This window comes from Notamacropus eugenii, chromosome 1 (genome assembly GCF_028372415.1).
Source record: "Notamacropus eugenii isolate mMacEug1 chromosome 1, mMacEug1.pri_v2, whole genome shotgun sequence".
Classification (NCBI taxonomy): Eukaryota; Metazoa; Chordata; class Mammalia; order Diprotodontia; family Macropodidae; genus Notamacropus; species Notamacropus eugenii.
The window spans coordinates 702,430,315-702,443,452 of NC_092872.1; positions in this window are offsets into that span (position 1 = coordinate 702,430,315).

Here is a 13,138-nt window from a genome sequence, read left to right on the forward strand (position 1 = left end):
TTCTAATCAGCTCTTCTAACTCCGAGACCAATTCTATTTCCACTAGCAGAGGTGTTTAAGCTGGCACCTGAAAGTCTGTCATTTTTTTAAATATTTTGATAACTGCATTTCAATATAATTGATTTTTGTAATCAATCAATTGCAATTAATTTGTAAAAAATTTGTATTTTATTTTATGTATTTTTATGTATTATTTATGTATTGTTTAATTTTATTTAGTATTTATGTATTATTTTATTTTATGTATTTAAAGACATGATTCTGCAAAGAAGTCCAAAAATTTTAACAAACTGCAGGAGTCCTAGGCAAAAAAATATTTAAGAACTTCTACACTATACCATGATGTCCTGAGCTGGAAGATTGGGTTTTAGAGATCATCAGCCTAAGTCTTTCACTTTCTGGATGAGAAAGCTGAGTTCCAGAGAAGGGATTTGCCCAAGGTCAATCACATAGCTGGGAGCCTGAGTCCTATCCCAGAGTTCTTTCCAATACAAGAGTCTTTCAGCAGCTCTAAGGATTTACTGAAGGCACACACTTCAAGGAATGGTCAAGTCCTTTGGCCAATGACTATGGGAAGAACAAAAACTCACAAGAAACCCCTCCATCTCCTCTTTAGAATCCTTCTACTCTGGTTCCAGCTCAGACCCTTCTCACGCACCCAGTAGCCTCTCAGGAATTTAAGTGAATGCCTCTTAACCCGAGGCCTTCACTAGACAACAAACAATCTCTAAGTACTGTAATCTAAGGCGGCCAGTGCTAGAAACTCTCACTTAACACTTGCCCAAAGTGTAATGTTGGCTGTGAAAGGCAGGGAGCCCTGGAGGGATGGGGCCCCTCCATTCATTCTCCAGCAAAATAAATTTAGAAAACAGGAAATGGGTGAGGAAACGAAAGTGAGAAACTGGTTTTCGGGGAAGGTTATTATGGAAAACAGGCTCACCTTGCCCACTCATTTAAAAGGTTGTTTCTTTCTCAGCAGTATCAGAAATCATTATGTTCATAGGCACTGGTTTTAAAAGGGAGGAAAGCGTATTTTGAAATGTCATCTGGTCTCAATATACTTTCTCTAATGACCCTGAAAGGCAGTATTAGAGAGGCTGTGGAATCTCTCCATGGATGTTTTGAAAGTGAGGGTAGACAATTCAAGTATCTTTTTGAGATGGTTCAGGGACAGTATTGCCAAAAAACAGGGGTTAGATTAGATGACATCCCAACCTTTTACATCAGCTATTAGAAAATATGGCTGAAAGATGGAGCTAGGTTGCTGGTTATCCTCAGAACCCTCTCAAGATACCTGAGGAGATAATGACACCCTATCCCTTTCTTCTTCTCCATGGCTGCTAAAACTAGAGAGAGATTCGTCCAATTTACCATTAGGTTGTGATTCTGGGAGAGAAAGAAGTGAAGAGTAATGAGAAACCCCCAACCAAGCTTTCCCAGATACACCGCTGAATTATGAGAAACCTTTTTGGTTAGCAACACTGGTCAGTCAGAGATTGTCCATATGCCTTGCAAAGTTGGGAATGAACAATCTGTCTCCTCACTCAACTATTAACTTGTGTGACCTGAACAAGTCTCTTCTCCTCTCTGGGCCTCAGTTTCCCCTCTGCCCAGTGATATTGGAAGTAATAATTTCAAAAATTCCTTCCAGCTTTAATATCCTATGAGTCTAGCTGGTAACTGTTGTTCCGTCGTTTTTCAGTCACATCTGACTCTTCGTGATCCCATTTGGGGTTTTCTTGGCAAAGTTACTGGACTGGTTTGCCATTTTTCTTCTTCAGGTTGTTGACTGGTTGACGGACTAATCACCTAGCTTGAAGATTCTACCCCACACACACAAGCATACACACTATTTATAAGTGCTTTTATCAGCAGTGATGGTCAAGCTTCCTAAGGACAACCCATAATGCTGACACCAGTCAGCATGGAAATCACTGCTCATTATCTGGTGCCTTGGGCTCTTTGGGAATGAAAAGTATGCAAGGAATTTGGGATGATTTCCTTAATGTAACAGTAGAAGATAAACTCATGCAAAAAAAAAAAACACACAGAAATGTTGCACAAGAAATTTCTGTCTGGAGAATATTAGGATTCTGGAGGATCTCGTTCACCCAAGGGGCCACAGATTTAGATGCCCAGGAAAGCAAAGGCAGAGCTGAGAAATCACTTGCCCCAAACCGGTGACATTTCCTTTCCATCCCTCTCAACTGGCTAAATGCTGAGCAGGCAGTTTTATCAAGGCTTCCTCTAGCCTAGCATTCATTCCACGAGGCCCCATTCATTATCTTTCTCTGATTACCTAACACTCCCTCACATAGCCCCTCAAAGCTGGCCTCATAGCTAAAAGCCTTTGGTTTTCCTGGAGGGCCGCTTGACAGCTCCCTTCAGTGGGTCAGTAACCAAGACCACACTTTACAGTGGCTCCACACCTAGTCCTAGTGAAGGTGTGAAAAAACAGGGCCCCAGAAGAGTGAAGTCCAATCCTGAGCTGTGTTTACTCACCCCTGGAGATGGACTTGCTTGTGCTTTCCCCAGTCCCAAATCACATTGGATCTTTGCTTCTCTGCCTGGTCTCTCTGCTTGCTCATGTCTGTCCTTAGTAAAAATACTTACTAAAGAAACATACCACTCCATATTTCACACCGTTCTAGCTTGTATGTCAACAGTGATCCCAAAGGGCTCCTGATGATTTTCTAATCTGTTTTTCTTATGGTTTGTTTAAAAATAAAAGTCTAACCCAAATATTAGGTAGGAAGGGTTTCAACCTCTTGTTTTACAGATGAGGAAACCGAGACCCAGAAAAGTGGTCTCGTTCCAAATCACTTAGACTCTAACCCAATTCTTTTGACTCTGAATCCAGAGCTTTTTCCTCTAAGAGAAGATTTGGTCAAGAATCTTGGGTTCTGCTACTGACTGGCTACACGACCAGGATTTCTGTGGTCTTCAGTTTCCTCATTTGTAAAAATGACTAGCTGGCCTTTAATCTCTTCTAGATCTAAATGCTATTTGGCTTGATTCCAAATAACCAGGGGCTATTTGGGAAAGAAAAAAGGAAAGAGAGGAAAGAAGGAAGGAAGGAAGGAAGGAAGGAAGGAAGGAAGGAAGGAAGGAAGGAAGGAAGGAAGGAAGGAAGGAAGGAAAAGGAAGAAGAAAGAGAAAAAGAAAAAGAAAGGAAAGAAAGGAGGAAGAAAAATGGCACAAGAGTTCTTTTCACTGAAGAGCACTTATATTCCCAACCCCGGTACAGTGTCTGGAATATATTATTAGTCACCTAAGAAATGTTTGTTGACTGTTTGATTGATTTAGATCTGAAGGAAAACTTGGAGATCATTTGGAACTACATGCTCATTTTATAGATGAAAAACAGAGAGATTAAAAATGATTTTCCACAGTTGCACGCTTGCACAAGTTCTGGATAATGAACAGTGTTCTCACATTTTCCAGTCACCAATGGAGTGAAGCAGTGCTGTGTGCTCACTTCCATGCTTTTTAGCATGATGTCTTCAGTGATATTGTCACTGGACCCAGATAGCTCTGGAGGAGAAAGTGAGGCTAGTGACCTTGCACAGCCCTCCCTCACTCAAATCAAAGTCAGCTGCCAATCATGTCATCATTTCCCCGATATCACGGTCCTCTTCAAAAATGAAGGAAGGACAAACACAAACACAAAAACATATGCTTTCTACAAGGACGAAAATAGCATTTACCAAACTGACAATGAATTATTTAACTTATAAAGGCTACAAGCCAAGACTAAAAAGTTGGTGCATGACTTTTTGTTCCCAGATGGTTGTGCTCTCAATGCAGTCTCTGAGGATGAGATGCAACAGACTATGGATCAATTCTCTGCTGCTTATGTTAATTTTGGCCTGACAACCAACACCAATAAAACAGAAGTTCTCCACGACACCACTCATATATGGAACCATTGGTTAAAGCCAATGGAGAAATTTTGAATGCTGTGGATAAGTTCACTTAGCTTGGCAGTAGTTTTCCAGGGATGTCCACATAGATGATGAGGTTGATACACACATTGCCAGAGCTAGCTAGTTTGGGAGGTTCTGAGGGAAAGTGTGAGAGAGAAGTATTAAACTATTCTACCACAGTGAAGGTCTGCAGAGCCACTGTGCTGAGTTCGTTGCTGTATGCCTGCGAAACCTGACCAGTAGACCAGCACCATGCCAGGAAGCTGAATTGTCTCTATTTGAACTGTTTTAGGATGATTCTGAAGATCACCTGGCAGGATAAGATACCAGACACCGAGGGCCTTTCTCAGCCTAAATTGCCAGGCATTCAAACTCTACTGCAGTCAGAGCAACTACAGTGGGTTGACTATATCGGTCTAATGCCAAACATACATTTGCCTAAAAGATTATTTTACAGAAAACACACAGGGCAAGTGCTCACATGGAGGTCAGAAGAAGCAATAGAAGGACACTCTCACGGTCTCTCTGAAGAACTTTGGAATCAATTGTGAGACAAGGAAGACGCTGGCACAAGACCACTCAGCACAGCATGCCCTCATCAAAGAAGATACTGTGCTCTACAAGCAAAGCAGAATTGCAGTGACTCAAAAGAAATGTGAGACACACAAATTCAGAGACATTTCCACCCCAAATATTCATATGGACTATCTATGCCTGACCTATGGTAGAGTCTTCCAAGCTCATAGTGGTCTGATCAGTCACAATCAGACACACTGTACCTTGACCCCAACTTAGTGATGTCATTTTGGTTCTCCTCAAGCACAGACGATCACATCCACCACCATTCAGTTTTAAAATTTATTTCTATTATATACTCAACAAAAATCAATTAAAAACAAATGTTTCAATAAATGTAGAACAAAAAAGAAAATTATCTATGAACCATGAATTGTTATATAGTTTAAGTGTGATATTTAGTTTAACAAGGTAGTAACCAAATTATCTTATGTCTATTGTGTTTTTAAATTTTCTCATCTCAATGTGCTACATGTATAGCTTTAGATACATATACATATATACACATTATACATATACATATATATGTATATATATTATATATATCTTAGCTAAATATAATTATTTGCCCTTGCACATGCATATGGTCTCCCCCATTAGACTGTGAATTCCTTGTCAGAAAGAACCACATTTGCCTTTCTTTGTATCACCAGCATTTAGTGCCTAATACATAGAAAATACCTAATAAATGCAGGTAGAGTTGATTTGTGTTTTAAATGTTCAGTGGATGGTCTTTTCTTCCTTCCTTTCTTTCTTTTTCTTCTATCACCTCTATCACTACACACTAAGTCATCCCACCCATCTGTCCAATAGAATCTCTTCCTTGTAACAGTCAAGTAAAACACAACACTGCATTGGCCATGTTCACATCATTCTGCACCTTGAATCTATCCCCTCTTTGCCAAGAGGTGGGAGGCATCCTTCATTGTGAGTCTTCTAAGATCATGACTGGTAACCATGTTTGTTCATCAGAGTTCCAAAGTTTTTTGGCATTGTTTGCCTTTAAATTATCATGATCATCATGTTGATTAATCTTCTGCTTCTGGTCATTTACTCTGTATCTGTTCAAAATTTACCCAGGTTTCTCTGAATGCATCATATCATTTCTTATGTCACATTAATATTCTATTATGCTCATTATATCATAATTTGTTCCATGATTCCTCAATTGATGAGGACCCACTGTTTCCAATTCATTCATTCATTTGTTTTTATTTTAACCAATGGATATTTATTGAGCATCTACTATGTTCAAGACACTGTGGGGATATAGTCTGGGTCTTCAAAGTGCTTACAGTGTAGTCACAGAGATAGAAGCCAATTCATAGACAGCAATAAGAAAAAATAGGGGAAAGTCCATAAAAGATGTACAGATAAAGATCTCAGAGGTATCTGTAGTGATATCACATCTAGTTAGGGAGTATCAGTGAAGGCTTCATGAAAGTGAAGGCATTTGAGGTCTACCTTGAAATGGATAAACTTGGAGGAGGGGATTGGAGAAAAGGGAATGTTCTAGAAGCTTTGAGGTAGGGCATCATGGCAGATAGATGTAAGCTCAAAATCTGCCCCCAAAACTTGCTAACAGTGATTATGACCAACTCATTTAGCTTTTCTGAGTTTTAGTTTTTTCACCTATAAAATGAATAGGTTCAACTAGATTGAGCCTAAATTCCCTTTCAGCTTTAAATCTATGACCCTACAAGAGAATGACTAGGTCTAATGAGGGCAATGGGACTGGAGAAGTAAGTTGGTCAATACCGTACTTAGTACGGGGATATATTCAAGGGATATAGTCAATGTTTAGTGCTTAGCAATTCTAAGTAATAATTGTTTCATTTTTACCCCGGAACCCTAAGGGTCTTCCTCTCCCAGTTTGTTTGTTTTTATCATTAAAGAGGCCATCCTTTGAGTAACTACTTAAAGAAGCCTATTCATTGAATGGGTGTGTCTCACTCAAAGTGAGAATCTGATAAGACCTTAGCCTAAAATGGCCAAGGTCTCACATTGCATCTTGGACTATCTGCATGAATATCTGGTCATGGACCCAGATGACTCTGGAGGAGAAAGTGAGGTTGGTGACCTTGCACAGTCCCCCCTCACTCAAAGTCAATTGCAAGTCATGTCATCATGATGTCATGGTCCACTTTGAGAATGAAGGACAAACACAACAACAAGCACAGTGCCTAGCACTAAGGGATATATATGCTAGTTATGGTAGATACTTAGTCAATGTCTATTACTTGACTGAAAGTTGGGATCTGAAACTTGCAAGACCTTGAAAGCTGAGGAAGAAGTTTCTAGTTAATTCAGCAAACTCAGGAGTGTTTAGTGACATGGAAATAACCATAGAATTATTAACACAGAATCTCATGCTCTACCACAGAGAGAGGAGATAAGAATTCGTGATTCTTCTGTGGTTGGAGAAATTACTGGGTAAGACACCTTCACTGTGACTTACAGTCAGAGAGCTGCAGAGATCAGTAAGAGGTTTAGTGACTTGCCCTAGGTCACATAGCAGTGTGAATTCAAGTCTTCTTGTCTACAAACCCTGCTCATTACCCCAAGATAGGCTGCTTCTCAGAACACAGTGTTATTCAGCTAATAAGAAAGTTCTAACTATCTGTACTTATATCAAAGATCCAAGAACCAAAGGAAAAGACAATAGAATGTTTCCATCTGGAAGCCAAAAAATCACTTGAAACTCTGACTTTCTGAAACTTGGACCTAATATCTAATCTGACTTTATCCTTCCTCCATCCCCTGCTTCCTGCCTTGACTAAATTAAGAAATGGAAGGGAAAGGGCAACAAGAGAAGAATCATTGCTTTGCAAGGTATGAAGAAAGCTAAGAGATCATAGAGGCAGCTAGGTGGTGCAGTGGATTGAGCCCTGGGTCTGTACTCAGGAAAATCTGAGTTCAAATATGGCTTCAGAAACTTACTAACTGTGACTCTGGTAAGTCCCTTAACCCTGTTTGCCTCAATTGCCTCATCTATAAAATGAGTTGGAGAAGGAAATAACTCCAGTGTCTTTGCCAAGAAGATCCCAAATGGGGTGAAGAAAAGTTGGACACAACTACACCTGAACACCAAGAGATCAAAGGATCCTAGTACATAGGTACAGGGTTGAAAGAAGACTTTAGGATCATCTAGTCTAACCCAGCCATTTTACAGATGAGAAAACTGAGACCAATGGAAGGAATCTGACTTACCCAAGGTCACATATGTTGTACCTAGCACAGCTAGGATTAGAACTCAGTTCTTGTGGTCCCAAGCATTCTTTGCACTGTATCACACTGATCTCCTAGTTCAAGAATTCTTAACTGGGGTCCACTGACAGTACTCAAAGGATCCACAAACTTGAATATGGGGAAAAACTTATATCTCCATTTTCAAAATCTAGTATTTCCTTCAATTATTTAAAATCTTGATTCTGAGAAAGGAACCCAAGTTTTCTCCTGATGACTAAGGACAGAGGTAGGAAAGCTGCAGCCTTGAGGCCACACACAGCCCTTTGACTGAATCTGAACTTCACAGAACAAATCTCAAGGCTACATGTGGTCCTCTAGGTCCTCAAGGGCGGTACTTTGACTGAACCCAAACTTCACAGAACACGCACGGTCCTTTGACTGAATCTGAACTTCACAGAACAAATCAAGAACAGCACTTGAAGACCTAGAGGGCCTCATGTGGCCTTGAGGCTATAGCTTCCCCACTCCTGGCCAAGAAGGTCCATGACACACACATACCCACAAGATTAAAACCTTTGAACTTAGCAATCTCCTCATTTTATATAGGAGGAAATGGAAGCCCTGGGAGAAGTGATTTTTGTCTCCTACCATCTAGGTAGAAAGTGGTAAAGCTGATATTTAAACTGTTATCCTCAGATCCCATATATCGTGCATTTCATTATCAAACGATCAATTTGGCCAGAGATGGCTGAGAATAAGATTAAGGAGCAATTCAAATGGGAAGGAATGCTTGTTGTATTCCATAAATAAGAAAGAAAGAAAGAAAGAAAGAAAGAAAGAAAGAAAGAAAGAAAGAAAGAAAGAAAGAAAGAAAGAAAGAAAGAAAGAAAGGAAGGAAGGAAGGAAGGAAGGAAGGAAGGAAGGAAGGAAGGAAGGAAGGAAGGAAGGAAGGAAGGAAGGAAGGAAGGAAGGAAGGAAGGAAGGAAGGAAGAAAGAAAGGAAGGAAGAAAGAAAGAAAGAAAGAAAGAAAGAAAGAAAGAAAGAAAGAAAGAAAGAAAGGCAGAAAGAAAGACAGGCAGACAGAAAGAAAGAAAGGAAGAAAGAAAGAAAAAAGAAAGAAGGAAAGAAAGAAAAAGAAAGGAAGAAAGAAAGAAGGAAAGAAAGACAGACAGAAATGAATAAATAGTTTAAAATGGGGAGCAGACATGGTGCAATCCTTTCCATGATGAATGCCCATTTCCTCAGATGCAGTAGCTGTAGCTAAGAACCCACTCTAAACAACTGGTATCTCCAGGAAACTTCCTTTTTAAGCCCTAAGGCAGAGCATCCCCACAAAGCATGGTGGTGAGCGGGTAGCTGGCTTTTCAAGGAGAGCTTCCCAGCTGCTAGTCAGTCCTTCTAGTGGGATTAACTGCAGGATACCATGCAGTATCTAGTTCCAGGGCCCCCGTAATGAGTAACCAAAGCTGACGCACAGGAATATGAATTCTCTCCCTTCCTCCAAAGTTTGGATTTGCAGACACTTGGCAAGTGTTTTCTGGGGTCATGTGTTCCACAGGTTCAAAATGTTCAATTTTAAGGGCCTCCTTCTAGGGTTTCATGACCTGTGCCTTTCCAACAGGAGAAGAGGGTGAGGCTTCCCTCATGTGTCTATACCAGCCTTTGGAAAACCCTCACTGGGAGCTGCAGCGACACCTCCAAAGAGCCTAGTTAGTACAATTCATCTCAGACATGCCAAAGCCAGCTTTCTCAGGTCTGTCCTCACATAAATAAGCAGAATCCATGAACCATACCAAATGTAATGTTAGTTTTGAAATGTGGACACATTTCCCTCCAGGGGTTGTCATAATGTTCGCTCCTCCTAAAAAGTCCTTTCTTTCCAACTCTGCCACTCCAATTCTGACCTATCTTTCCAGACCCATTGTGGATTTCACCTCCTCACATTTCCCATTTCTATAATATTTTTTAAGGCTTAATCAAAATAATAGCTAGCATTTATATATCCCCGAGAGATTTGCAAAGTACTTTCCTTGTAATACCCAAGGTAATCCTAACCATAGCATGGAAAGAGATGTGCCATTGTTATCCCCATTTTACAGAAGAAGAAACTAAGACTGAGAAAGAGAAATTAATTTCCCCGAGGTCTCAGAGTGGCAATGGTGGGATTAAAACTTAGCACAGTGTTTTGCACACAGTAAGCACAAAATAAAAATTTATTAAATTGATTTATTTCCAACTCCAAGTCCAGTATTCTTTTCTTTTAGTTATGCAAATCTTGTCTTCTCAGTAAGATTATAAACTCTTTGAAGGCAAGGACTGTGGCTTAGGATTCTCTGAATCTTCCATACCACCAATCATGGCGTTGTCATTGTCAACGATGACAATCATCATGGCAGCCTGCACATAGAAAGAATGCAATCAACATCTATTGTCCAACTGATTGCTTGACCCTACACAAGAGTGTAGGACTATTATGCCATAAAAAAATAGCAAATATAAAAGTACAAAGAAATCTGGCAAGACAAATGAAGTGATTTTTAAAAGGAAGGAAGGAAACAAGCATTTATTAAGCACCTACTATTGCTAAATTTTGATTAAATAATTGTTCCTCACAACAGCCCTGAGAGGTAGGTACTATTTTTATCTCCATTTTACAGTTAAGGAAATTGAGGCACACAAAGGTTAAGTGACTTATCTATAATCACAGAGAGCTAGGAAGCCTCTAAGGCAAAATTTGAACTCAGGTCTTCTAACTCCAGGCAAGGCATTCTGTGCCACCTAGTTGCTTCTTAGCTAACAGAGAAGAAAACTACAACTTGTATTCCATAAACAGAAAGAAAGAAAGAAAGAAAGAAAGAAAGAAAGAAAGAAAGAAAGAAAGAAAGAAAGAAAGAAAGAAAGAAAGAAAGAGAGAGAGAGAGAGAAAGAAAGAAAGAAGGAAGGAAGGAAGGAAGGAAGGAAGGAAGGAAGGAAGGAAGGAAGGAAGGAAGGAAGGAAGGAAGGAAGGAAGGAAGGAAGGAAGGAAGGAAGGAAGGAAGGAAGGAAAGGAAGGAAGGAAGGAAGGAAGGAAGGAAGGAAGGAAGGAAGGAAGGAAGGAAGGAAGGAAGGAAGGAAGGAAGGAAGGAAGAAGGGAGGGAGGGAGGGAAGGAAGGAAGGAAGGAAGGAAGGAGGGAAGGAAGGGAGGGAGGAAGGAAGAAAGGAAGACAGACAGACAGACAGACAGACAGACAGAAAGAAAGAAGGAAAGAAATCCCTCAGATTTGTAACCTTCCACAATGTCCCAGAGATGCCAATCAGTGGTGAAGTTTTGTCAATTCCACCTTTGCAACCTCTCTTGGCTTTCTCTCCTTACTTCCAATCACTCAGTCACCTCTAGTCCAGGAACTAACAACCTTTCAAGTGGATGATTTTTAATAACCTACAAATTGTCTTCTCTAATTCCTGCCTTTCACCTCTGCATCCAATCCCCCACACAGCTGACAAATTGATATTCCCAAAACACAAGAGGGTCACTCTCCTACTCAAAAATATTCAATAGCTCCCTATTCTCTCATCAACTCTTAAGACTAGCATTTAAGGCTCTTCACAATCCAACTCCCACCTATCTTTCCAGCTTTATTTCATATGAATCCTATGAACACATGACTTCCTAGGCAAGTCTGTGTCCGAGATGAGAGTGTTTACTGTTTGTGTCTTCTTTCCTTTGGGAGAGGATCATGGTCTATATATTTTCAGTGAGCATTCCTTTGTAAAAAACCAATTGATGTTCATTGGTTACATGATGTTGGGGCAGTAACTATTGATGATTAATAGCAGGTAATCAAATAGATAATCTTGTTGTTTAATCATTTAATTCATGTCCAATTCTTTGTGACCCCATTTGGGGTTTTCCTGGCAAAGATCCTAGAGTGGGTGGCCATTTCTTTCTGCAATAGATAGCATTATAATCACCCTAACTTCTCATACTTGCCCCTGGTACCTGAAGGCCTTAAGGCACTCTGTAAATATGAGCTTTGGTTACTATTTTGCATATTCTTAATCTCTCAATAACACGAAGTTATTAGCACTAAGTCTTTTTATTGCTATGGTCAGTCCCTTAACTGATGAATACCAAGACCTCTCTGTGTCTTAGACAATCTTCATAAGTTCCTATGGCCAAATATATATGTATGTATATATGTGTGTGTGTGTGTTCGTCCTTCGTAGCCAAAGAAGACCATGCCATCAGAGAAATGATGACATGACTTGCACTTGACTTTGTTCTGAGTGAGGGAGGGCTGTACAGGTCACCAGCCTCACTTCTCCTCCAGAGCCATTTGAATCCAGTGACCAGATATTCATCAGCATGACTAGGATGAGGCAATTGGGGTTCAGTGACTTGCCCAAGGTCGCACAGCTAGTGAATGTCCAGAATCTGAGGTAAGATTTGGACTCAGGTCCTCCTGACTCCTGCACTGGTGCTCTATCCACTGCACCACCTAGCTGCCCCTATGTGTATATATACAAATATATACATATATATAATTTAACACATATTTATTGGATTATCTAATTAAATTTCTTAAATGTCAATATTTTGGTGCATAAGTTAAAAGGATTTGAAGGGGATACATATGACAGGCAATGTGGTATAGTAAGGAAGAGCAGTACACCTGGAGTCAGAGGCAGGTATAGGCTCAAATCCTGCCTTTGACACTCACTTGCTCAGTGATAATGGGAAAACCTCAGTTAACATGTATGACACAATGTAAACTCCTTGAAATCAAGGACTATTTAACTTTTACCTTTATTTCCAGGCCTTAGCATGATGCCTGGCATATAGAGGGTGTTTAATAAATAGTTATTGATGATTGAATGATCACCTGATGGCCAATCTTCTGGTGCAGAAAAAATTTGTTATGCTCTTATCTATATCTTAGATGGGTGAGAGAGGAGTAGGAGAGGGAAGGAGAAGAGAAAGGAGGGGGAGGGGAGGGGAGGGGAGGGGAGGAGAGGAAAAGAGAGGGGTGAAGGAGAGGGGAGAAGAGGAGAGGGGAGAGGAGGGGGAGGGAGGGGGAAGAGAGAGAGGGAGAGAGGGAGAGAGAGAGAGAGAGAGAGAGAGAGAGAGAGAGAGAGAGAGAGAGAGAGAGAGAGAGAGATCATCCAGGGAATATATGGTTAGAAATGAAGGTATATAAACATGAGCATGTAAAGTCATGTAAACATGAGCAAAGAATAACAGATGGATAGACCAGTGCTGTACTTGTTATTGGCTGAATGTTAAAACACCTCAAGGGAGGCACATTGTGTGAACACCCATGGAGAATCAATGGGGAACATGGTCAAGAATCTCATAACATGAGTTGCAAAATACAGTGTTGAAGGGAAAACCCACACCACTGAGCTCAAAGAACCACCGGAGTATTTAAGAAGTTCATTATAATGTACTGCAGTACTCTAAAATGACA